Source organism: Salmo trutta, chromosome 38, assembly GCF_901001165.1.
Source record: "Salmo trutta chromosome 38, fSalTru1.1, whole genome shotgun sequence".
NCBI classification, from domain to species: domain Eukaryota; kingdom Metazoa; phylum Chordata; class Actinopteri; order Salmoniformes; family Salmonidae; genus Salmo; species Salmo trutta.
Window position 1 is genome coordinate 28,358,586 of NC_042994.1, and position 24,882 is coordinate 28,383,467.

At 42.0% G+C, this 24,882-nt stretch overlaps 1 pseudogene; it reads right to left on the reverse strand.

Moving 5' to 3' along the window:
* Positions 1-846: 846 nt before the first annotated feature.
* LOC115178893 (zinc finger protein 271-like) lies at positions 847-24,669 on the reverse strand (annotated as a pseudogene).
* Between the last annotated feature and the right edge of the window lie 213 nt (positions 24,670-24,882).

Consider the following 24,882-nt stretch of genomic DNA (forward strand, 5'->3'; position numbering starts at 1 on the left):
AGAGTGTTGCATTTTGATTCAAGTGGGTCGCCAGCGCGATAAGTGTAACAACACCTTTTTGTTAATTACTCCTATCGTCATCACATTGAAATCAAACTAACACTATTCAAAGGCCAGACGGAATCTGAGAATCATTTTTATTTCACTGGTTAGAAGAGAATTTGCTGAAGACAAGTCACCTACATTTTTGAAACGTGGGATTGAGATTCTGGAAGGCTGCTGATACGCAGAAGGAAAACAAATCACTTGCTTTTTGTTATTTAACTTGTTTAATTCTACATAGGAGTAGTATAGAAAGTGGTCCCATAGTGACTGTGCAGCAGCCCGTTCATTACACTTCCCCAATAAGAGATCAAACACTTTTGTTAAACACATGATGCTTGGTGTAGCTGTAATCTTACTTCAGGAAACAACTTGCTGCATTTTGTCTTGTTCTCTGAAGAATAGGTAAAGTCAATCAATCGATCAAATTTATTTATAAAGTCCTTCTGACATCAGCTGATGTCACAAAGTGCTGCACAGAAACCCAGCCTAAAACCCCAAACAGCAAGCAATGCAGGTGTAGTGGCTAGGAAAAACTCCCTAGAAAGGCCGGGAACCTAGGAAGAAACCTAGAGAGGAACCAGGCTATGAGGGGTGGCCAGTCCTCTTCTGGCTGTGCCGGGTGGAGATTATAACAGAACATGGCCAAGATGTTCAGCTGTTCATAGATGACCAGCAGGGTCAGATAATAATAATCATCATCGTTGTGATTAGTGATGCATTTACATCTGTCCCTCACCCCAAGATGTTCAAATGTTCATAGATGACCAGCAGGGTCAAAGTGAAGAAAAAGGAATGCCAAAGTTCATAGCAGCCATTTATTATAAAGGAGCTTTGTATTTAATCTTATTAAAAGTAAAATAAAGTGGTATGTATTAACATATGGATTCAATTTGAATTAAATAGAATTAAAACATTAACTCTTACTATAGCAATTATAAAATATTCTACATGATTTAATTTACAATATGAGCCCATGAAATAAGATACAAATAAGCAAAGTTCATCGCACATACATCACAGCTGTACTGCTTCTCTCCAGTGTGACTCCTACTATTGTGTCTTACCAGAGAGCATGACTTAGTGAAGTTCATACAACATACATCTCAGCTTTAGGGCTTCTCTCAAGAGTGAACACGTCTGTGCTTAGTCAGGTTTGTTGACTGAGTGAAGCTCTTCCCACACTGGTCACAGCGGTATGGTTTCTCTCCGGTGTGTACTCTAATGTGTATTTTCAAATCACCTGGATGAGCGTATCTCTTCCCACATTGATCACAGCTGTAAGGCTTCTCACCTGTGTGTCTGCGCATGTGTACTTTCAGGGTGCTTCTTCGAGAAAAACTCATTCCACAGACATAGCAATGAAAAGGTTTCTCTCCTGTGTGTGTACGCATGTGTTCATTCAGGGCCGTGGCATCTTTGCAGCTCTTCCCACATTGATCACAGCTGTAAGGTTTCTCTCCAGTGTGTAGACGCTTGTGAATAGTCAGGGCTCCCAAACGAGCAAAGCTCTCCCCACACTGATCACAGCTGTAAGGTTTCTCTCCAGTGTGTACACGCTTGTGTTTAGTCAAGGAATCCGAACAAGCAAAGCTCTTCCCACACAGACCACACCTGAAAGCTTTCTCTCCTGTGTGTACACGCTTGTGTTTAGTCAGGGAACCTGAACAAGCAAAGATCTTCCCACACAGACCACACCCGTAAGGGTTCTCTCCTTTGTGTGATCGCTCGTGCTCTTTCAACTTTGCTGGTGTATAGAAGCTCTTCCCACAGTCTGAGCAGAGGTAGGGCTTCTCTCCTGAGTGTGTTAGCTTGTGTGCGGCGTGCGGCCAAGCAGTTAGGCCGAGTGAAGCCCTTTCCACATTGATCACAACTATGAGGCTTCTCTCCAGTGTGCGTTAACTTGTGTTCAGTCAGGTAATCAGTTCGAGCAAAACTCTTCCCACATTGATCACAGCTATAAGGTTTCTCTCCTGTGTGTGTTCGCTTGTGTAGAATCCGATGTCCTGATGTACAGAAACTCTTCCCACATTGATCACAGCCATATGGTTTCTCTCCTGTGTGTATTCTCTGATGTCTCTTTAGGTCTCCTAAATGAGGGAAACTCTTCTCACATACATCACAGCTATATGGTCGCTGGATCTCTTTCAACCCTGGAGCCTTCCCAGATGATAAGACCCTCCCACTGAGCGAACGACCATTTGGGTTGTCCCCTGTGAAACAAAGACATGAGTTAAGGTTCCTCACTATGTACCAAAGTATTTAACAATTAACTAATGTTGAAGTATCTTCCCCATCCAACACAGATGAGCTGCTATACAACACTGAATAGTTACGTTTAGCAAATATGGGTCAATTAATAAATATTAATTAACTGTTACAGAAGCAGCTTGTAGTCTAATACACACCATTCTTCTTACCTGAATCATCAGACTGGCTGTGCATCATGGGTACCCCAGTAGATTCTTCCTGTATCTTTCCTGTGTAGATTCCCTCTCCACCTGCCTGACTTCTCCCGCCGCCTGCCTCGTTTATTCCGCCGCCTGCCTCGTTTATTCCGCCGCCTGCCTCGTTTATTCCGCCGCCTGCCTCGTTTATTCCGCCGCCTGCCTCGTTTTTCTCTCTGCCTGTGTGGGTTTTCTGATGACTCGTCAGGTTTCCTGACTGAGCGAATCTCTTCCCACATAGATCACAGCTGTAGGGTTTCTCGCTGGTGTGGGCACATATGTGCTTTGTCAATTCACCTGCATGAGTGTATCTCTTCCCACATTGATCACAGATGTAAGGCCTCTCTCCTGTGTGTGTACGCATGTGTACATTCAGGTTGCTTTGTCGAGAAAGACAAATTCCACAGACACAGCAGCTAAAAGGTTTCTCTCCTGTGTGTGTACGCATGTGTTCATTCAGGGCTGTGGCATCTTTGCAGCTCCTCCCACATTGATCACAGCTGTAAGGTTTCTCTCCAGTGTGTAGACGCTTGTGAATAGTCAGGGCTCCAGAATGAGCAAAACTCTTCCCACAATGATCACAACTGTAAGATTTGTCTCCTGAGTGTACTCTTTGGTGTCGTCGTAGTTTTCCTGACTGAGTGAAACTCTTCTCACATACATCACAGCTGTAAGGTCGCTGGATCACTTTCAATCCTGGAGCCTTCCCAGATGATAAGACCCTCCCACTGAGCGAGCGACCATTTGGGATGTCCCCTGTGAAACAAAGACATGAGTTAAGGTTCCTCACTATGTACCAAAGTACTTAACAATTAACTAGTGTTGAAGTATCTTCCCCATCCAACACAGATGAGCTGCTAAACAACACTGAATAGTTACGTTCAGCAAATATGGATCAATTAATAAATATTAATTAACTATTACAGAAGCAGATGGTAGTCTAATTTTTTTTGCTTCTTGACCCACCGATACAGATGTATTGTGTCACAACCAACCAATAAGGGTTGAGCGGTGAAAACACATATACATACACACACACAGCCATGGAACTGAAAGAAAATGTTGCAGTTTAAGATAATTTCCTACAATTCTACCCATTGTGACATGGCTAATGCTGTATTCCTATGCTCAAACATTAGAACCCTATCAAAAGAACCTGATTGTCTAGGAGCTTTATCCCTTTCAAAGTTCTCATATATATATATATATATACACACACATTCTTTTTTTCTACATATTCTATTTGGTTTCAGTCGTCAGATAGCGCTCTTCCATCCCGGAAATCTATTTATAAAATGTATTTTTATTTTTTTATCATTGCTATTTTCATCCCGTGACCCACATGGACCCCTGCCGCGACCCCATTCTTCTGGCCCACATTGGACCCCTGCCGCGACCCCATTCTTCTGACCCACATGGACCCCTGCCGCGACCCTATTCTTCTTACCCATTTCGTCGTCATCAGACTGGCTGGGACTCATGGGTGCCACAGTAGATTCTTCATGCATCTTCCTGATGTCATCTTTCAATCGGAGTAACCAAGACATTCCCTGCTCCTCCGATTTGACTGAATCTGCATTTTCCCACATTTCCTCCATGATTTTACAACGCAAAGAGCAATGGTGCTTTCCTTTAACTTGAGAGCCATCTATTCCACAGCATTCACACAGGTAAAGTAAATTATCCTCGGATAGAGGGTGCAAACTCTGTTCGATTTCTTCCAACAATGTTTCCTTCTCGCTACTCATATTGTCCTGCTGGTGGGAACAATGACAATGCAGTCAAGGGCAAGACAGCAGGAAGTCCATACACTTTAGATGATATATAGTAGAAGAAGACAGCAGGAAGTCCATACACTTTAGATGACCTGTAGTAGAAGACAGCAGGAAGTCCATACACCTGTAATAGAAGAATGATACATCACAACACAGTATTAATACACAGTATGGCTGGGTATGAGGTTTTCATCTATCAACAGGTATATATGTAGTATACCCAAGATTGTGTTGGTTTGTCTTTCAGAAGAGAGCAAATGGTAGGTGCTGCCACAGCTATTGTCCCAGTTTCATTGATTTCAATACAATATTGATGTGAGTGATTAATTTGTGCGCACTATAGATTACATTAGAAAAAGCTAATAAATTTCAGTCTGGAGTGACCGCTTGGTAAATGTTGGTGCGTGAGTAGTTAAGATACTTGTATTTTGTTAAATTGTGTAGTAACAAAATACAACTAATCTGAGCACAAGAGCGACACGTGTTTGTAAGGAGTAATTTGTATGTCTTGGTCTTCAACATATCACGACTCATTTCAGCATATTGACGATGAATTTGGACATTTAAAACTGGTGTTTTGACACTTTGCTATAATTACAGGAAGCAGCAACAGTATAAAATGTCAACTTATTTTTTTCAACAGGATTCTACTTAAATCAGGTAAAAAAAAACTGCAATGATTTATTGACTTTGATGATATTAGTGAAATTGTGAAAATGTCATCTTGAGACACCTTCTCCAGAAGAAGAAAATAAAGAAAGTTGTAGGGAGGGCGAACGCACAGGCTGCTGTGTAGCCTCTATGACAACTCTTTGTAGAACTCCTGGTTAAAATGGTTCAACTCTCTAAAATGGTTAAACTCTAAAATGGTTACAGTTTCATTCAAGTACACCATCCAAAGTGTGATTAATAACTTCACCATGCTCAAAGGGATATTCAATGTCTGCTTGGGTTAGTCGAGGTAATATGTATATGTAGGTAGGAGTAAAGTGACTAATGCATAGATAATAAAACAGTGAGTAGCAGCAGCACAAAAAAAGGGGGTTAATACAAATAGTCCGGGTAGCCATTTGATGAACTGTTCAGGAGTCTTATGGCTTGGGGGTAGAAGCTGTTCAGCAGTCTTATGGCTTGGGGATAGAAGCTGTTCAGCAGTCTAATGCCTTGGGGGGGTAAAAGCTGTTAAGGAGCCTTTTGGACCTAGACTTGGCGCTCCGGTACCACTTGCCGTGCGGCAACCTCTGTAGCGCATTGCGGTCGGATGCAGGTCTCTGACCTCATCCCTATCGGCTGTCTCATCGTTGTCGGTGATCCGGCCTACCACCGTTGTGCCGTCGGCAAACTTAATGATGGTGTTGGAGTCGTGCTTGGCCACGCAATCGTGGGTGAACAAGGAGTACAGGAGGGGACTAAGCACGCAACCCTGAGGGTCTACCATGTTGAGGATCAGCGTGGCAGATAGGTTGTTGCTTACCCTTACCACCTGTGGGTGGCCGTCAGGAAGTTCAGGATCCAGTTCCAGAGGAGGTGTTTAGTCCCAAGGTCCTTAGCAATGAGCTTTGAGGGCACTATGGTGTTCAACACTGAGCTGTACGTGTTCCTTTTGTCCAGGAGTGAAAGGGCAGTGTGGAGTGCAATAGAGATTGCGTCATCTGTGGATCTGTTGGGGCAATCCTTTCAAAGCTACAGACGTGAGTGCTACGGGTTGGTAGTCATTTAGGCAGGTTACCTTGGTGTTCTTGGGCACAGGGACTATAGTGGTCTGCTTGAAACGTGGAGGTACAGACTCGGTCAGGGACAGGTTGAAAATGTCAGTGAAGACACTTGCAGGTTTGTCAGTACATGCTCTGCGTACGCGTCCTGGTAATTCGTCTGGCCCTGCGGCCTTGTGAATGTTGAACTGTTTAAAGGTCTTACTGATATTGGCTACAGAGAGCGTGATCTCACAGTCATCCGGAACAGTTGGTGCTCTCATGCATGCTTCAGTGTTGCTTGCGCACATAGAAGTCATTTAGCTCGTCTGGTAGGCCCGTGTCACTGGGCAGCTCGCAAATGAGCTTCCCTTTGTAATACGAGTGTTAGAGCCGGTGTAGTAGGATGAAATCTTAGTCCTGTATAGATGCTTTGCCTGTTTGATGGTTCGTCGGAGGGCATAGCGGGATTTCTTATAAGTGTCTGGATTAGTGTCCAGCTCCTTGAAAGCGGCAGCTCTAGCCTTTAGCTCATGCGGTTGTTCCCTGTAATCCATAGCTTCTGGTTGGGATATGTACGTACGGTCACTATGGGGATGACGTCAACGATGCACTTATTGATGAAGCCGGTGACTGATGTGGTGTACTCCTCAATGCCATCAGGTGAATCCCGGAACATATTCCAATCTGTGTTAGCAAAACAGTCCTGTAACTTTGCATATGCGTCATCTGACCACTTCTGTATTGAGCGAGTCACGGGTACTTCCTGCTTTAGTAGGATAGAATTATGGTCAGATTTGCCAAAAGGAGGGCGAGCTTTGTATACGTCTCTGTGTGGAGTAAAGGTGGTCTAGAGTTTTTTTCCCCCCTCTGGTTGCACATGTGACATGCTGGTATAAATTAAGTCAAACAGATTTGAGTTTCCCTGCATTAAAGTCCCCGACCACTAGGAGCACCAATTCTGGATGAGGATTTTCTTGTTTGCTTATGGCCTTATACAGCTCATTGAGTGCGGTCTTAGTGCCAGCATCGGTTTGTGGTGGTAAATAGACAGCTACAAAAAAATGTAAATAAAAACTCTTGGTAAACAGTGTCGTCTACAGCTTATCATGAGGTATTCTATCTCAGTCGAGCAAAACCTTGAGACGTCTTTAATATCAGAGATCGCGCACCAGCTGTTATTGACAAATACACAGTCCACCACCCCTCGTCTTACTGGAGGTAGATGGTCTGTCTTGCCGATGCACGGAAAATCCAGCCAACTGTATATTATCCATGTCGTCATTCAGCCACGACTCAGTGAAGCGTAAGATATTACCGTGTTTAATGTCCCTTTGGTAGGATAGTCTCGAACAGAGCGCATCCAGTTTATTCTCCAATGATTGCACGTTCGTCAATAGGACGAATGGTAGAGGCGGTTTACCCACTCGCCGAAGGACTCTCACAAGACACCCGGATCTGTGGCCCCTGTATCGGCGTCTCCTCTTCATGTGAATGAAGGGGATTTGTGCCTGGTCCGGGCGGAACAGTAAGTCCTTTGCGTATGACTCACCTCCAGTTCGAGGTGAGTAATCGCTGTTCTGATAACTATAAGCACTTGTTAGGGTTAAACTGGCTATTTGTATGCATAACCTTTATAATATACCGGGGAAGCTATGCTACAATATTAAGTATATAAACTACGGATAAATCAACTGCTGAAGACAGGAAGAACGACACCCGGCGACAGGAAGTGCGTCACTAGGCTGGGACCAGACTGCACGCCGACAATAGGAGGAGCAAGTTTAAACCATGCTCCTCCTCCCTCTGACAGGCCAGCATTGAGTGGGAACTATCTCTGTCAGAGTATAAAAGAGAGAACAATAGAATGTGACGCCCTCTTCTCTGTTTGCCCTGCGAGGTGTCACAGAGAGACCGTATACGAACGACATATTTACCATACACGTGTTTGCATTAATTAAAGTACAGCTAAATCAGAAGTTACTATGTGCTGACTATTTTGTTCTGATACCAGAAACGAATAGACGCAGCTTTAACACACTTTATGGTCATAAGAGCTGGTGGCAGAAACAATATTTAGAAAATGTGTTAAACAAGCCGGAAGAAAAGACTACAAATGGTTAGTAGCCCATAAACGGAAGCCATCCCCTCCGGCGCCATCATTATAATTTTTTTAGGTAGTAAATTGTATCTTTAGGTTTTCAATATCACGAACTGTTCCTGCGTATTGGTTATGGAGTGACATTAAAACTGTTAATGTGTTATGACATTAGGCTATTTATCAAAATGTCTCGTGAACAGGAAGCAATGACAGCATACTTTTCAACTTACGTTTATAACGTACTTTTTATCAAGTAAAAACTGCTGAATGATTCCAAAAACGTGATTTATTTATTTTGATGATATTCAGATATCTCCAAAACGGGTTTGTCTTGCTTATTTTTAGCCAAATTAGGGAACTCTGAGATATCGACTAATGACGTAATTTCAACATGGACGCAACCAAATCAACTACAAAAATCGTTGGTTTTTTGGCAGGAATTCATAACGTCGTTTAAAGGCATTGACTGGAAAATAAAACCGTATGGTTGATTTGAGCTATTCAGATTTTAAAGGGAACAAACAGTATCAGGCTAACATGCGCCGACGAGTAGTTGGGCGGGAACATAACTTCAGGGTGATAGTCGCACTGCCGTGTTTGTTTGCACTTCACAAAACTCTAATTAGTAACATTGTCGTCATAAATAGCTAGACTGCAAACAGTCGTCCTTGAGTGCACTGCAACTGGCCAACTCACCAGATTTCTTGTAGAAAATCCCGGCTAGCTTGCTAACGTATTTTTTCCACGCTAGCTATATCTATTCAGTTAAGGGTAATGGTCCTTTACGACGTCCAAACAAAGTTATCCTGTGGCTGATGTATTTCGGAAATTCAGAGGAGGATACCTTGCTTAATTAAAGGCTAGTACTAGCTCGACTCGTTCAGCTTCCATATTTAGCAGGGTAGCAACTTCTGCTTTGACTGGCGTTGTTGCGTTCAGTCACACAGGCCAGAGAAATCGAGTATCGATTTAGAAGAATGGGTAGGAAAAATCTACTCTATTCTACACTTATACAGTGCCTTCAGAAAGTATTCACACCCTTTAACTTATTTAGTTGTCTTACAGCCTGAATGAAAATTGATTAAATATGTTTGTCTCACCCATCTATACACAATACCACATCATGACAAAGTGAAAACATGTTTTTAGTAATTTTAGCTAATTTATTGAAAATTAAATACGGAAATATCAAATTTACATAAGTATTCACACCCCAGAGTCAATGCTTTGTAGAAGCACCTTTGGTGGTGATTACAGCTTTGAGTCGTCTTGGGTATGTGTATATCAGCTTTGAGTCGTCTTGGGTATGTGTGTATCAGCTTTGAGTCGTCTTGGGTATGTGTGTATCAGCTTTGAGTCGTCTTGGGTATGTGTGTATCAGCTTTGAGTCGTCTTGGGTATGTGTGTATCAGCTTTGAGTCGTCTTGGGTATGTGTGTATCAGCTTTGCACATCTGGATTTGGGGATTTTCTCCCTTCCTTGCATATCTTCTCAAGCTCTGTTAGGTTAGATGGGGCACAGCGTGAACAGCAATCTTCAAGTCTTTCCACTGATTTTCAATGGGATTCAAGTCTGGGCTTTGGCTGGGCTACTCAAGGACTTTTACGTTCTTGTTCTGAAGCCATTCCAGCATTGCTTTCGCTGTATGCTTGGGTCATTGTCCTGTTGGAACGTAAATCTCCGCCCCAGCCTAATGTCGTTTGCACTCTGAAGCAAGTTCTCATCAAGGATTTGCCTGTATTTGGCTCCATTCATTGTCCCTCTATCCTCACCAGTCTTTCAGTCCCTGCTACTGAAAAGCATCCCCATAGCATGATGCTGCCACCACCATGCATCAAGGTATGGATGGTGTTAGACGGGTGATGAGCTATGCCTGGTTTTCAACATAGAGCTTGCATTCAGGCTGAAGAGTTACATGTTTGTCTCATCAGACCACAGAATATTTTGACTTATGCTCCGAGTCTTTCAAGTGCCTTTTTGCAAACTCCAGGCCTGCTGTCATGTAACTTTTTCATTTTTCTCAGGAGTGGCTTCCATCTTCAGGAGTGGCTTCAATCTGGCCATTCTCCCATAAAGCCCAGATTGGTTGAAGTGCTGTAGAGACTGCTGTCCTTCTGTCAGGTTCTCCCATCCCAGCAAAGGAATTCTGTAGTTCTGTCAGAGTGGTCATTGGGTTCTCGGTCACCTCCCTACCCACATGGAAACTGGAGATATTTTTTTACATCACTGGTTAGAGGACAACCTGCAGAAGACAGGCGGACACATTTCAATGTCTTGCGTTTTGATTCAAGTGGGTCGCACATCACGATAAGTGTAACACTACACTTTTTTGTTCATCACTCCTATCAATTTCACCTTGAAATCAAACTAGCACTACTCAAAAGCCACACCGAATCTGAGAATAACTTTTACATCACTGGTTAGAAGATAATTAGTTGAAGACAGTCATCTAAATTCTAGAATGTCGGATGGAGATTCTGGAAGGCTGCCTGAAACGGGGGAGGAAACAAATAAGTTGCTTTGGTATTTAACTTGTTTCATTTGACATGAGATATCAAAACCGCTAAGGGTTGGGAAAGTACAGTGCCTTCGGGAAAATATTCAGACCTATTGACTTCTTCCACATTTTATTACGTTACAGCCTTATTCTAAAATGGATTAAATAAAATACAAAAAATCAGCAATCTACACACAATACCCCATAATGACAAAGCAAAAACAGGCTTTTAGAAATTTTTGCAAACAGAAATATCTTATTTACGTAAGTATTCAGACCCTTTGCTATGAGACTCAGAATTGAGCTCAGATGCATCCTGTTTCCATTGATCATCCTTGAGATGTTTTTACAACTTGACTGGAGTCAACCTGTGGTAAATTCAATTGATTGGACATGATTTGGAAAGGCACACACATGTCTATATAAGGTCCCACAGTTGGCAATACATTTCAGAGCAAAACCGAGCCATGAGGTTGAAGGAATAGCCCTTCTGCAGAGAAGAATGGGAGAAACTCCCCAAATACAGGTGTGCCAAGCTTGTAGCATCACACCCAAGACTCGATGGTGTGATCACTGCCAAAGGTGCTTCAACAAAAGTACTGAGTAAAGGGTTTGAATACTTATGTAAATGTGATATTTCCGTTTTTTTTTTTAAGAAATTAGCAAAAATGTCTAAAAAAATGGTTTTGCTTTCTCATTATGGGGTATTATGTGTAGATTGATGAGGGAAAAACTATTTAATCAATTTTAGAATAAGGCTGTAACATAACAAAATGTGGAAAAAGTCAAGGGGTCTGAATACTTTCGAAGGCACTGTATTTGAGTGATAGTTTATTGGTGTGTGGCCAGTGATTTTTATAGTGTCCTGCATTATTCATAACATTTGAGTTTGAAATTGGCAGTAGCGTTCTAAGACCTGCAACCGACAAGCGTACCAACACCAAAGATATTGATCTGTTTTATTAAGCAATCGACTGTGTCATCGTGATAACTATAAACTTTTACATTAACAGCACCAATCTGAGGTAAAAATGATGTCTAATTAACCTAAATTCGACGTGATCAAAACGTGAACTTGCGTAATGTAGTTGAAACGTATGGTGTCCATTTGGATCAAAACATCAAGGAAAGACAGCGCAATATAAAATAATCTAATATGTACAAATAAATCAACATTTCAATTTAGGATGATAGTATTATGTTACCCACTTTACAGAAAAAATCTATATCTCACGAGTTTAACCGTTTGCAGAGTTTAAAAAAAAATATTGCTTCTATGCACAATTTAACAGAGCTCCCATAGTGACGGTGCAGCCCGTTCATTAGTCTTTCCCCAACAGGAGATACAAAATTATTGTGTGTCTACGTGGATGATGTTTCGTGTAGCTAATCTTACTTTAGGTTTAAAAAAATACATTTTTAGTTGTTCTCAGAAGAATAAGTTGAAAAAAAGAATGCCAAAGTTTATAGGAGCTTCGTATTTATTCTAATTAAAAACAAAAATACAGGGGCATGTATTAACTACAAGCACATATGCGTTCAATTTTAATTAAATTGAATTACAACATGAATTCTACCTATTTTATTACAACATGAAAACTCGACCTATAACATTGAATTACAACATGAAAACTGTACCTATAACATTGGCAAAGCATTCTACATTATAACATTATTTTAATTGACAATATGAACCCGTTTTTAAAGTCACTGTCTCTGTCATCTTAAGATGAAAGCACTAACAGTAGGTCGTAAAGTAAATATAACCCCTCAACATGCCATCAAACCAACACACAAAACTTACTCTTCTCTATTTTTACAAATGATTTGCCATTTGTCTTACAAGAAGCTAGAATGACTATGTATTGCTGACGACTGCAGACTCTACACATCAGCACCTACAGCCAGGGAGCTCACAGAGACTCTTAGCAAGGACTGACAGAATCAACTGGACTTAAATACATCTAAAAAGCATTGTATTTGGTTCAAACCATTCTCTTAGACCTATACCTCAACTGGGGTTGTGCGTGAAGGGTGTGTATCCATTGAACAAGTTGAAGTTATCATGGTCAAGTCATATTGACTATGTTGTTGTGAAGATGGGGTGAAGTTATCATGGTCAAGTCATATTGACTAAGTCGTTGTTTAGATGGGGTGAAGTTATCATGGTCAAGTCATATTGGCTAAGTTGTTGTGAAGATGGGGTGAAGTTATCATGGTCAAGTCATATTGACTAAGTTGTTGTGAAGATGGGGAGGGGTGTGTCTGTGTTTTTGACACAAAGATCAACTGTACTAGTTGTCCAGGCTCTGGTCTTGTCCCATCTTGATTACTGTCTGGTAATATGGTGCAGAAAAGAAAGACCTAGCAAACCTGGCTCAAAACAAAGCAGCACGCCTTGCCCTTTAACTACACACATATAACTAACATAAACAACATGGATGATAGTCTTTTATGGTTGAGAGTTGAGGAGAAATTGACTACTTCTTGCCTTAAGAAATATTTGTGTGATGAAAACACCTAACCACTTGTATAATGTATTTGTATACACTTCAGAACAGACAAAGTGCCTTCAGAAAGTATTCAGACCCCTTGATTTATTCCACATTTTGTTACGTTACAGCCTTATTCTAAAATTGATTAAATTGTTTTCATCATCAATCTACACACAATACCCCATAATGACAAAGCAAAAAAACAGAGTTTTTTCCAAATTGTTGCAAATTTATACAAATAAAATTAAAAACTGACATCACATTTACATAAGTATTCAGACCCTTTAATCAGTACTTTGTTGAAGAACCTTTGGCAGCGATTATAGCCTTGAGTTTTATTGGGTATGACACTAACCTATAGTTGGAGTTTCCCCCATTCTTCTCTGCAGATCCTCTCAAGCTCTGTCAGGTTGGATGGGGAGCGTCGCTGCACAGCTGTTTTCAGGTTTCTCCAGAGATGTTAGATCGGGTTCAAGTCCGGTCTCTGGCTGGGCCACTCAAGGACATTCAGAGACTTGTCCAGAAGCCACTTCTGCGTTGTCTTGGCTGTGTGCTTCGGGTCATTGTCCTGTTGGAAGGTGAACCTTCACCCCAGTCTGAGGTCCTGAGCAGGTTTTCATCAAGGATCTCTCTGTACTTTGCTCCATTCGTCTTTCCCTCAATTCTGACTAGTCTCCCAGTTCCTGCTGCTGAAAAACATCCCCACAGCATGATGCTTGTTTCTCATGGTCTAAGAGTCCTTTAGGTGCCTTTTGGCAAACTCTAAGCGGGCTGTCATGTGTCTTTAACTGAGGAGTGGCTTCCACCTGGACACTCTGCCATAAAGGCCTGATTGGTGGAGTGCTGCAGAGATGGTTGTCCTTCTGGAAGGTTCTCCCATCTCCACAGAGGAACTGTGGAGCTCTGTCAGAGTGACCATCGTGTTCTTGGTCACCGCCCTGACCAAGGTCCTTCACCCCCAGGGTCTGAATACTTCCCGAATACACTGTAGATACCCCACCAGACACACCACTGAGTTTCTTCACAGTACCAAAACCGTGAAAAATGGGGATCCAAAATCCTGTAGCTAATGGGGATCTAATAAACTAAACTCACAGCAGACCACACATCTGTAATGTCTCTCTCCAGTGTGTGTTCGCTGATGCATCTTCAACTGTGAGTTTGTGTGTGTTCAGTCAGGTAATCTGCTCGAGCAAAACTCTTCCCACATTGATCACAGCCCTCTCCCCTGTGTGTTAACATGTGTCTAATCAGTTGTACTGCCTGACGGAAAACTGTTTCCACATATAGCACAGAGGTATGGTTTCTCTCCTGAGATTTCAAAAAGCCTTATGTTGGTATAACTCTTTCCACACAGAGCATTGGAAAGGCTTCTCTCCAGTGTGTGTTAGCTTGTGTAAGCCGTGCGACCCCCGTCTATGGTCCGTGACGTAAAGGGGCGAAAGTGGTGATGGAGGAGTGCCCTTCTCAAATGTAACAGTAATCTGCATCACTCGGTCAAGCCAGCATGGTGCATCGTCCAGAAACATACATATCTTTTCCATAAAATGTGTGCTCAAATGAGTTTTCATTGAGAAGGCAGATAAAATGATTTTATCAAAAGCAATCACTTCTTGCTTTTGAAAACAGAATCCTAGTCATTACTCCACAAGCTTAAATATGTCACTTTTGTTTTGAGCCTACTTTGCCATGGGCTTTCCTGGTCCTAAAACGAATGCAATCACCTTTCACCAGATGCAAACACTTCGCACCGGGGCAACCCAGGCGAGATGATCAAATCCCCTCATTGATCAAAGCTTCTATAAGATTTCTCTCCCGTGTGTGTTCTCTTGTGCCTTGTCAGTTGTACAGTTTGACGGAAACTCTTTCCACATATAGCACAAACATAAGGTTTCTCTCCTGTGTGAATTCTCTGGTGTATAGTCAGTGTTCCTAATGTAGTGAAACTCTTCCCACATTGATCACAGACATATGGTTTCTCTCCTGTATGTGTTCGTTTGTGTTCAGTCAGGGAACCAGCTTCAGCAAAACTCTTCTCACATTGATCACAGTTATATGGTTTCTCTCCTGTGTGTGTTCGCTTGTGTATAGTCAGTTGTCCTGACTGACGGAAACTCTTTTCACATACAGCACAGACATATGGTTTCTCTCCTGTGTGTATTCTATGGTGTATAGTCAGTGCTCCTAAGGTAGTGAAACTCTTCCCACATTGATCACAGACATAAGATTTCCTTCCTGTGTGTGTTCGCTTGTGTTCAGTCCTGGAATCAGCTCGAGCAAAACTCTTCCCACATTGATCACAGCAATAAGATTTCTCTCCAGTGTGTATTAGCTTGTGTTTAGTCAGTTGCCCTGGCTGACGAAAACTCTTCCCACATTGATCACAGCCATATGGTTTCTCTCCTGTGTGTATTCTCTGGTGTCTCTTTAGGTCTCCTAAATGTGGGAAACTTTTCTCACATACATCACAGCTATAAGGTCGCTGGATCTCTTTCAATCCTCGAGCCTTCCCAGATGATAAGACCCTCCCACTGAGCGAGCGACCGTTAGGGTTGTCCCCTGTGAAACAAAGACATGAAGTTAAGGTTCCTCATATGTACCAAAGTATTTCACAATGAACTAGTGTTGAAGTATCTTCCCCATCCAACACAGATGAGCTGCTATACAACACTGAATAGTTACGTTCAGCAAATATGGGTCAATTAATAAATATTGACCAATCAATGAACTGTTACAGAAGCAGATTGTCTTCTAATACACACACACCATTGTTCCTACTTGATGACATCGAATCTGAATCTCCCTCTCCATCGTTGTCCTCCACGTTCCATTCTTCGTCGCAGTCTGTAGCATCATCATTAGACTGGCTGGGACTCATGGGTGCCACAGTAGATTCTTCATGTATCTTTCTGATGTCATCTTTCAGTCGGAGTAACCAAGACATTCCCTGCTCCTCCGAATTGACTGAATCTGCATTTTCCCACATTTCCTCCATGATTTTACGTCGCAACGAGCGATGGTTCTTTCCTTTAACTTGGGAGCCATCTATTCCACAGCGTTCACACAGGTATCGTAAATTATCCTCTGTTAGAGGATGTAAACTCTGTTCGATTTCTTCCAGCAATGCTTCCTTCTCTCCACTCATGTTGTCCTGCTGGTGGGAACAATGACAATGCAGTCAATGGCAAGACAGCAGGAAGTCCATACACTTTAGATGACCTGTAGTAGAAGAAGACAGCAGGAAGTCCATACACTTTAGATGACCTGTAGTAGAAGAAGACAGCAGGAAGCCCATACACTTTAGATGACCTGTAGTAGAAGAAGACAGCAGGAAGCCCATACACTTTAGATGACCTGTAGTAGAAGAAGACAGCAGGAAGTTCATACACTTTAGATAACATGTAGTAGAAGACAGCAGGAAGTCCATACACCTGTAGTAGAAGAAGACAGCAGGAACACTTCAGTTGATAAATAACTACTACAGGTTGTCATCTATCAACAGGTATGGAAGTATTCCCAAGTTCGTTGTGGTCGGTCTTTTTAGAAGAGGACAAACGGCAGATGTTTCTGCGGCTATTGTCCCATTTTCATTGATTTCGATGTGAGTGATTAATATGCGCGCTATTTATTACAGTAGAACAAACTAATCAATTTCAGTCTGGAGTGACCGCTTGGTAAATATTGGGGCGTGAGCAGTTTTTAAAAGGTAGTATTTTAGCAAAATACAAGTAATCTGAACAAGTGTATGTAGAGAGGGATTTATATGTCTTGGTCTTCAACAAAATCACAATTTATTTCAGCATATTGATGAATTTGGACATTTAAAAACTCTGATTAATTTACGAGACATGGTCTATAGCGTTGGGGATACGGTCCAATGACTGTAGCCCACCTGCTAACACTTAGCCTGTTGTTTTATGGTACAATCATTTATTTTATTTCGCGTGCCGGGCCCGACATGAACGCTGGGCCCGTAAAACGTGTCAGTCAGTTCAGTGGATCTCGCCAGTCACTCCCATGACAGGGCCAGTAACTTTTCCGCGCATTTTTGCATTCCAGTTCAACATTTTCCTGCTCTGACGCAGTCTACACACGTAAATGTCATGCTATTTGTAGCTGAGCAATATGATTGGCCGTTCATTCAAGCACCACCATACTCCCGCGAGTCACAACTTCTGGAGCAGAGTACACGAGTTGATGCCTCCACACAGCACACGCCAGCTGTCTACTGGAGCTCCACATTGATCTGGTACTGGTACTCCCTGTATATAGATGCTCATTGATCTGGTACTCCCTGTATATAGCTGCACATTGATCTGGTACTGGTACTCCCTGTATATAGCTTCACATTGATCTGGTACTGGTACTCCCTGTATATAGCTCCACATTGATCTGGTACTCCATGTATATAGCTGCACATTGATCTGGTACTCCCTGTATATAGCTCCACATTGACCTGGTACTGGTACTCCCTGTATATAGCTCCACATTGATCTGGTACTGGTACTCCATGTATATAGCTGCACATTGATCTGGTACTCCCTGTATATAGCTCCACATTGATCTGGTACTGGTGCTCCCTGTATATAGCTCCACATTGACCTGGTACTGGTACTCCCTGTATATAGCTCCACATTGATCTGGTACTGGTACTCCCTGTATATAGCTCCACATTGATCTGGTACTGGTACTCCCTGTATATAGCTCCACATTGATCTGGTACTGGTACTCCCTGTATATAGATGCAGTGATCTGGTACTGGTTCTCCCTGTATATAGCTCTACATTGATCTGGTACTGGTTCTCCCAGTATACAGTGCAATTCTGTATTTTATTTTATTACTCATGTTACTATTTTATTTTTAAAGTAAAGTCTACACCAGTTGTAATTGCCACGTGACAAATAAAATGTGTTTTGATTGTTCAAATCATACCTATATTGCTCTACTCTTACAGAAATTCTTTAAAGGCCCAGTGCAGAATAAAAATGTTTGTGTTTTATCTCATATCATACAACAGTTGATGAAATTAACACTGTAAAACGTGTGAAAAAATGTGATCAGTGTTATTCCCTGACAGTTGCAAATTGAAAATCTAATCTGGCATTAAAAATGTACCAGAGGCCACCAAAATACGATTTGTTTTCACAAAACAAGCTCTAATTCACCCCCCCCCCCCCCAAAAAAATGATATTGATGATATTTAGTGAAATCGTGCAAATGAGTTTGTCTTGCTTAACATTAGCGTCTTGGGGCTCAGTCTCCTGATCTAAAGAAGGGAACTCAGATCTCGACTAATGACGTAATTTCAACATTGCCGCAACCAAATTAATTACAAAAATCTGCTGCTATTTTTGCAGCTATTCAGAACGTAGTTTAAAGGCGGCGACATGAAAATTAAAACTAGGGTTGATTTGAGCTGATCATCTTTTTAAACAGGGCATTATCAGACTAGCTAACGTTCACCGACATAGTTGGGCGGGAACTTTCGGGTAATAGTCAGTCCCCGCCCATTAGGCAGGATTAGGTGGCCGACAAGTGTGGCTAATTGATGAGGGCGGTATTTTCTGAGCTAAACTGAACAAGACGCACCGCCAACAACACATAACAGCTCACATAATTCTGCCCAAAAACAATGACAATTTCTCTCACCCAAGTGGTATATGGGGTATTTAGGTGAGCGCTGAAGTCACCCCATGATTAGCAGTGCCTGTTTTTGTTACACACTACCGGTCAAAAGTTTTAGAACACCTACTCATTCAAGGGTTTTTCTTTATTTTTACTATTTTCTACATTGTAGATTAATAGTGAAGACATCAAAACTATGAAATAACACATATGGAATAATGTAATAACCAAAAAAAGTGTTAAACAAATCAAAATATATTTGATATTTGAGATTCTTCAAAGTAGCCACCCTTTGCACACTCTTGACATTCTCTCAACCAGCTTCACCTGGATTGCTTTTCCAACAGTCTTGAAGGTGTTCCCACATATGCGGAGCACTTGTTGGCTGCTTTTCCTTCACTCCGCGGTCCGACTCATCCCAAACCATCCTAATTTGGTTGAGGTCGGGGGATTGTGGAGGCCAGGTCATCTGATGCAGCACTCCATCACTCTCCTTCTTGGTCAACTAGCCCTTACACAGCCTAGAGGTGTGTTGGGTCATTATCCTGTTGAAAAACTAAAGATTGTCCAACTAAGCCCGAACCAGATGGGATGGCATATTGCTGCAGAATGCTGTGGTAGCCATGCTGGTTAAGTGTGCGTTGAATTCTAAATCAAACATTGTCACCAGACAAGCACCCCCACACCTCCTCCTCCATGCTTTACGGTGGGAAATACACATGCAAATCATCCGTTCACCCACACCACGTCTCACAAAGACACTGCGGTTGGAACCAAAAATGTCCAATTTGGACTCCAGACTAAAAGAAAACATTTCCACTGGTCTAATGTCCATTGCTTGTGTTTCTTGGCCCAAGCAAGTCTCTTCTTATTATTGGTGCCCTTTAGTAGTAGTTTCTTTGCAGCAATTCGACAATGAAGGCCTGATTCACACAGTCTCCTCTGAACAGTTGATGTTGAGATGTGTCTGTAACACCGTGACGCATTTGTTTGGGCTGCAATTTCTGAGGCTGGTAACTCTAATGAACTTATCCTCTGCAGCAGAGGTAACTCTGGGTCTTCCTTTCCTGTGGCGGTCCTCTTGAGAGCCAGTTTCATCAAAGTTCTTGAAATTTTCCAGATTGACTGACCTTCATGTGTTAAAGTAATGATGGACAGTCATTTCTCTTTGCTTATTTGAGCTGTTCTTGCTATAATATGGACTTGTTATTTTACCAACTAGGGCTATCTTCTGTATACCCCCACCTTGTCACAACACAACTGATGGCTCAAACGCATTAAGAAGGAAAGAAATTCCACAAATTAACTTTTAACAAGGCACATCTGTTAATTGAAATGCATTCCAGGTGACTACCTCATGAAGCTGGTTGAGAGAATGCCAAGCGTGTGCAAAGCTGTCATCAAGGAAAAGGGTGGCTATTTGAAGAATCTCAGATATAAAATATATTTTGATTTGTTTAACACTTTTTTGGTTACTACATGATTCCATATGTGTTATTTCATAGTTTTGATGACTTCACTATTATTCTTTACCCTTGAATGGGTAGGTGTGTCCAAACTTTTGACTGATACTGTATATAGATTGATTTTCTTATTTTCTTTAAAACAACAATACACAGACAATACAAATGGCCGGACAACATCAGAGGGTCAGAAGGTGTTCTGGTCAGTGGGTGCTCATGCCCCCACTCGCCCCGAGACATCGACAAGGCCCCGCCCAGGCCCAAAAGGATTTTTCAAGCACGGGACTTGGAACGCCCAGGCGGGCATGGAAGTGTGGGCAGTCTGATGCATGGAAGTGAGCATGGAAGTGGAAGTGAGCGCACCCATAACTACCAGGACCAGCAGACACACCGCTCACAGCATGAATCTACCAGGACCAGCAGACACACCGCTCACAGCATGAATCTACCAGGAGCAGCAGACACACCGCTCACAGCATGAATCTACCAGGACCAGCAGACACACCGCTCACAGCATGAATCTACCAGGACCAGCAGACACACCGCTCACAGCATGAATCTACCAGGAGCAGCAGACACACCGCTCACAGCATGAATCTACCAGGACCAGCAGACACACCTCTCACAGCATGAATCTACCAGGACGAGCAGACACACCGCTCACAGCATGAATCTACCAGGACCAGCAGACACACCTCTCACAGCATGAATCTACCAGGACCAGCAGACAGACCGCTCACAGCATGAAACTACCAGGACCAGCAGACACACCTCTCACAGCATGAAACAAAAACACAAAACATAAATAGCTAAATGTAAAACATACAATAATCCCATTCCTACCCTCACCCCGATTGGAGGACCTCAATAATCCCACCCTCACACCCGATTGGAGGACCTCAAACATTTATACTGTACATTTGCGTTTATAATTTTTCCAACACAATCAATTCCACCCTTCAGACAGCATCAGATCAACCCATCTTTCCCAGGAAATCATCATTCTACCATTTCCTCTCGCAATACATCCTTCCATTCTCCCATGGTGTCTCACTAGGGACTTCAACCCCGCCATCTGCAATATTTCTGACCAAACGTCCCCAAAAATAAACATTTAACCCAAGAGCACAATGATATTTCCTGTTGACTGACGGTGGTCCTTCAAGTCTCCCAGCAATATAGTGTGCAGGACCAACCACACCCTGATATTGTTCCTGAACCTGACTCCAGAAACTAGACACCTACTGGACAGTAGGGCTGGGCGATATATCAATTTCATTTGATTTATTCTAATGTATGTTTTTGCGAAAGATTACAAATGCCTGTATTGCAGAATCAAGTTTTTTTTTATTTTTTATGAGCGTTTATGTCCGCTTGTTCTCATCTTGTCTTTTTGGTCCTTCTGTGCTGAGTGCACTTTCTCCATTTACATCAGATATCTGTATATAATGACGAAATGCTCATGTCTCCTCCCTAACAACAGGAGTTGTTGTCCCAAAGTGAAAGCAGGCAACAAGCTTAGGTTCAAAATAAGCACATAGAAACACATTGGGCTAATTTTGGCGAGTGAAACCTCTCTCTTGGTTTCTTTCTCCCAAGTCCCTACCACTCACAACAATAAAGATGAGAGATCACTTCTTCGTCGCTGACAAGCAGTTTCAACTCGCTATTTGCATTTGAGGTTTGGTCTAACACTCGGTCATATGGACACTGAAACACATGGAGACATAATTTTACTGTAATAGAGGAGACGTTAACCTTTCGAACCAATCCCTGTTCATGTTTCAACTCCTCACATTTCAAGCAGAGCAGACTACTAAAACAGATGCCAAAATGCTCATTTTGTCGCGAGCGCATTACAGTACCACGTACAGCTAGCAGCATTTTAGTCAAATAAAGACGGTTATACTGGCTGTTTAGTCTGTGTTTTATGAATGTGCAATTAGAATAAAACAATTATATAAGGAATTGGCAAATCTTTCTCATTCTGAGAAATAAGGTAGGCCACTTGGTTTCAACATGTGAACAAAGTGGACAGGCTAGCATGCTGTTCAAACAGCTGGAGACTGACTGAAAGGTGTGTTTTTATAACAATTCAACTGCTATGCCTTGTTAGCTAGCACATAGATTCTAAACTTGAAATATAAATATGAGTTGGCTACTCACTAGCACGTGGGCTTGTGCTGGAGAGACTGTTTATGAGACCAGTGTTAATGTTCTAGAATGCCTGCTACATTATTAGTGAATGTGCATTATGCATGGTTCTGGTTAAAGTTGTAACAAAAAGGGCATTTGTATAGACAGACCTGAAAGCCAGATCAGTGATAGCATAAAAAAGCAGGTACAACTATTTTTACTAAATTATTAGTGGGTCTTATCGTTGTGGAAGGACAATATTCATTTTTTTTTTTTTTTACATTTTAGTCATTTAGCAGACGCTGTTATCCAGAGCGACTTACAGTAGTGAATGCATACATTTCATACATTTTTTTTTCTTCCCCCCCATACTGGTCCCCCGTGGGAATCGAACCCACAACCCTGGCGTTGCAAACACCATGCTCTACCAACTGAGCCACACGGGACCAGCTTGGTATAATTTCACAAGCTCTGAATTCATTCAATTATTTCTCACCATTTTTAAATGCAGTGTATTTTACCTTTAAAATTGTACAACAAAGCTTATTTAGAGGATAACATTTTAAAATATCAAGATATATCGTGAGTCGCCCATAAATTTGAACATAAACGGAGATATGAGTATTGAGCCATATCACCCAGACGTAAAGGACAGTACCAGAGAGACACGCTATTGAGCCATACCGCCCAGCCCTAAAGGACAGTACCAAAGAGACACGCTATTGAGCCAGACTGCCCACACCTAAAAAAACAGTACCAAAGAGACACACTATTGAGCTATACCGCCCAGCCCTAAAGGACAGTACCAAAGAGACACGCTATTGAGCCAGACTGCCCACACCTAAAAGGACAGTACCAAAGAGACACACTATTGAGCCATACCACCCAGCCCTAAAGGACAGGACCAAAGAGACACGCTATTGAGCCATACCACCCAGCCCTAAAGGACAATACCAAAGAGACACGCTATTGAGCCATATCACCCAGCCCTAAAGGACAGGACCAAAGAGACATGCTATTGATTATTTGTCTGCATGGCAGAGTCTGCACCGATCTGTCTGTTCAATACCCCATATACACTGAGAATTATTTCTGGAGAGAATTTTATATTATAGCTTAAATTTAAAAGAACGAATTGATGCATCTGTTTTGTTTAACAGCTCAAACCCGTTGCCATGGTATTGGGACATCGAAGATCTGTTTTATGCGGCTTAGTTGTCAACCCTCTTGACTGTAAGTGAAACATAAATTTTATGATTTATAATGAGTCATTTTAAGTCATTTTTTATTCTTATTGGTGGCAGACAAAATAATTAATTATTTTCGCAAAATATTTAGCTGGTCCGTGCTTCTCCAGGGTGCTGTTGGAGAGATGCACCGCTATGGCGCTCCATCAACGTTCCGTCAAAAAATAATCTATGACAATGTCGTGAAACAGACACTTTTTACACCATGCATGCACGCTTCTCCGATCAAATAGCCGAAACAAAGGCAATAAAAAAGCTATTCAGTGTGAATGACATTTTAACAAATACTACACCCTAAAAATCAGGCTACCCACACCTGCTGTCCAGGAGTTTCACCCTGCGGGCTAAATCATGATAATCAGTGATTACAAGTTTATATTTCTTAATGGTTTTTGACGAACGGATCATAGCAAAAAAAATCAAATAGTTCAGCATTTCCTGCTGTGTAAATACATTGACTCATTGCAAATAGGCTCACTGATAAAAATTGGGTAGCTGATATTCTGAGCTTAAACAGCCAAAATGATTAGTCACGGGAATCAGGACTAATAACACAATGGAAATGTCTGTTTTACAAACGGTACCACTCAGACACTGACTACACCATTCTAGTTTTGCGGAGGGCGGCTTTTTTGTTGTTGTGGTCTCGTCTAGAGCGGCAGAACGGCCAGGACCCGGCCTGCACTGCCGTGTTTGTTCACGAACCACTAAACTGGAATTATTGACGATATCGTCATATCTAGACTGTCAACATTCGTCATTCTTAAGTGCACAAAACATTAATCCGCCTACAGCTGTTGTTGAACAGAAGCTAGCTATTTAACTCACCAAATTCCTTGTAGAAAAGCCAGCTAGCTAGCAAGCTAACGTAGTTAGCAAGTCCCTGTCCTCCTTTTTTTCCACGTGGAAAATGAGGTAGCTAGCTAGCTTTATCTCGTCAGTTTTGGCTAATGATCCTTTATGACTTTCAAACAAAGTTATCCTGTGGCTGTTGCATTTTGGAGATTGAAAATAGGATATATTTATAGTAGGCTACAAGCACGAACGTTTCAGCTACTCTCTTACAAGGTAGCAACTTCCGCTTTGACTGGCATTGTTGTTGTTCTTCTTCTTCTACGGTATTATGGCGGTCCGCAAACAAGTGTCAGGTGCATGCCGCCACCTACTGTACGAGTGGTAAACGATAGAAGGAAAAAACTCCATTGTTGGAAAATAAACATTAAAAACCTATCCTACTCCGTCTGTCACAGTCCAATTCAAGTCACATCCTGACAACGGCTCAGCGGCCTGTGAGGACAGAACATTCTGTGACAGGATTTCTTGCAAGGCCTCGGCTGTAAACTCAGAGTCACAAAAGAGCGT